This window comes from Medicago sativa, chromosome 2 (genome assembly GCF_051527215.1).
Source record: "Medicago sativa cultivar Bolivia chromosome 2, Bolivia_mono, whole genome shotgun sequence".
Taxonomy (NCBI): domain Eukaryota; kingdom Viridiplantae; phylum Streptophyta; class Magnoliopsida; order Fabales; family Fabaceae; genus Medicago; species Medicago sativa.
In genome coordinates, this window is record NC_140750.1 from 38,211,772 (window position 1) to 38,214,991 (window position 3,220).

A 3,220-nucleotide genomic window follows, 5' to 3' on the forward strand; every position below is an offset into this window, starting at 1 on the left:
TTTCTCCTTCTTGGTGAGTTTCATCTTCTTCGTTCAAATAAATGTAAAAGTTATCTTTTGAGGTATTAATACTAAAGATGTTTGTACTTGCTTTTGTAAATTGATTTCATATTTAAGCATTTGTATCTTTCTCTTTATACACTCATATATTTACACTAATGTCAGTCATAGTTTTATCATTGTAATTGCCAATTGATTTCGTTTTGAAGTCAGAATTTTAGCATTTTAGACAAATTAAATGGATTGGAACAGGTTGTGTATCATGAATGTCAGAACAGGCTGAAAATTTACTAAATTTTGACTGTCTTATTACCTGCTTCCAGTAAGAAAAGCTTTTGGGAAGCCTTGGTGGCCTCTTCTCCAAAACATGGAAACCAAAGAAGACACGTACATTAATAGGCCCTGTTATTTTTGGAGGTTAATATTTTCTCTCCATATGTTTTCTTTTCTAATTATTGTGTTGTATCATTATCATAGGCATAATGTGCTTCATGTTATTTTTATCTAATTTTCAGGTGAAGTGTTCAAGAGGGCCTTACTATCACAAGAAGTGTAAGTCTAATTTTGCTTCAATTTAGTTGTGTTGATTCAATGAAGTTTTTGTTTCATTTTTGTTCATACCTTGTGATTTATATTAAGGGAAGTGTCACTATAGAATGAATTCACTTTCTAAATGTATACAATGTTGACTCAGATTCACAATATAATGTTGATAACATTATGATTTAAATGTTTTTTTTCATCAACTCTGAGCTTCACACCGTCGAGATTTATGCCGTTGAAATTCGACGCCGAGCTTCACCTTGCGGAGCTTAATATATTTTGCACAAGAAGCATGCTGCTTGGGCAAGGGGTTTCTATATGACTTAACTTATATGGTAAGTTGCATTCAGCTTAACTGGCTATTAAGTCATCGTTTCTATCTAAGGCTTTGTCAATAGAGAACTATGCAGCAGGCAAAATCACAAGTATATCTACTTTTAATATGGTATTGGCCTTGGTTATAAAATATAGGTGGAGATTTGTTTCAAATTACTTAAGTTTCAGTACCACTTTAGGGTCAAGTGCATCGAAATCAAAATTTATACAGTTTGAAGTTTGGAAATTTTGTTATGAATTAAGTTGATCTTTTCAAGTGTTTCCCTTGTTGTGCTCTATTTAATATCTAAGTAACATTAGGGTTCAAAATAGGTTGGGGGTCTTGTTGCCAATATTTCTCAACTCTGTTAATAGAAATGGTTTATATATTCCTTACAAGAATCACGAAAGCTCATGAATTCAAACTATCTATCTTATATTTAAGATTGTTTTACTTTTCATTGGACTACACTACTTTTATTCATATCATATTACCTATTTTACTAGTTGGAACTGAGATGTCTCGGCGTTGCATTTGGCATAGCATAATTGACCCAGTTGAGAAATTCCTTTTGAGTTTGGCATTTGGCATAGCATAATTGACCCAGTTGAGAACTTCCTTTTGAGTTTGGCATTAAAATATTTATGCATGTTGACGCTTATTTAGTGCTCAATTCTGGTGTAATGTGAAGCCCTTCCCCTATATCATAGCATGACCGGTACTTTCTACTTTTCATTTTGATTTTGCCAAATTGATCTGCTTTGTTGGCTGTCATGCTCATATATGATTTAGCAAATAGGTCTTTATGCCAAGAAATTCAGAAACTTATGTATTATAAAGGACATAAAAGATTTGCATGCGTGTCTGTGTGAGCATATCTTATGTTATTATTTTTTTCTTCCCTTATCTAATGTAGATCTAGAACTATTGAAGGTTGTTGTCACTGCTGCAGACAAGTGATGTTGTTAATAACAGTTCGACCTTGTCTACTAATGCAAATGCGAGTGCTTACCAAGATAGAATTTAAAAAGATGGTTAGTGTTGTTTATCGGTAGATTTGATTTATGAGCTATGAGACAAGACATTGCGATGCCTATTGGGAGAAAGCTTAGTTTGTTGTTCACTTGATTTGTGATATTTATCCTTATAAAACACATATTTATGTTATATAATTGAGGGTTATTTCCAAGTTTTAATTTTTGTGTTTCAAGAATAAGTTTGACTCAGGAGCAGTGGCTAGCCTTCAAAGAAAATTATGCCTGACATAGAACAAGCCATTCAGAAAAAGGAGTCATGCGCATAAGGATGAGAAGATTTCCATATGCAGGTTGAAGTATTCATGTCGTTGTCTTATGATTGCCAAGTGATGCGGTGATACTTGATGTCTCAACTCTCAAGTGACATGACTTTGCTTTGTACCTCAACCATTTTGTTCAGGACTTTAAATCACTAAATCATGTTTTGTTCAGTGTAGTGCAATTGGAGTAAAACTTTGTAGGAAAACTCTAGAGAAGCTGAAATGAATGCTATTCAATGCAGTAATATGATATTTCCTTCCAAATATTTCTCTCTGATGGTTTTGTGTTTAGTAATATGCCAATAAGAAATTCTCAAATGAAACATAATAATTAAAGTGTCATCAATTGTAAATTAAGGAACCAAAATTGAGTAAATTTATTTTTAAAAGACCAAAATAAAATTTAAAATTAACTTATAGATAAAAAATATAATTTACCTAAATTTAGAAACTATCAAAAATGCTATTATGTCATATATGGCTCGGCCTTGGAGACTACCTACCAAGCTTTCCCTTTCCTTTCAAAAACAATTTCTTTATTTTTAGGTAACCTTTTTTACCTTTTCATTTGTCTAATCTAATCTAATAAACTCATAAGGTAACATGTGTGGTTATTTTTTTCTTCTCTTTTTATTTTATTTTTCCCATATTCACACAAAATACATTTTAAAATGGGGAAGGAAAAAAAATTTCAAAAAAAAAATGGGGAAGGAAAAACAAACCATTGGCTGCTAAGTCAAGACATTCAATTTTACAGGTTATTTGGTTTGCAACAGTGTGAAAAATATGGAAAGAAAGAAACAACAGAATTTTTAAAGCAAAAGAAAGCTCAATTATGCAGGTGGTGGACAAAATAAAGTCATTAACTTACAGGTGGTTGAAGGAGAAACTCGTAACTCTTCCTTTTAATTATCATGGATGGTGGCTTAGACCGTTTACCGTTTTAGACATACGCTAATTCTCTGTTGTTGTTTCTTGTGGTCCTCTCGGTGTTGGATTTTGCCTTGTAATTATTGTTTATACTTTGGATTTTTTTTTTGAAGGAGTTTATACTTTGGATTGAC

The 3,220-nt window shown here is 32.0% G+C and overlaps 1 long non-coding RNA gene across 1 annotated transcript; it reads left to right on the top strand.

Moving 5' to 3' along the window:
- Nucleotides 1-279: 279 nt before the first annotated feature.
- LOC146946724 (uncharacterized) lies at nt 280-2,420 on the top strand. The gene is made up of 3 exons (XR_015026805.1): nt 280-417; nt 516-878; nt 1,366-2,420. It is a non-coding gene; the product is annotated as an uncharacterized LOC146946724 (long non-coding RNA).
- The last annotated feature ends 800 nt before the right edge of the window (nt 2,421-3,220 follow it).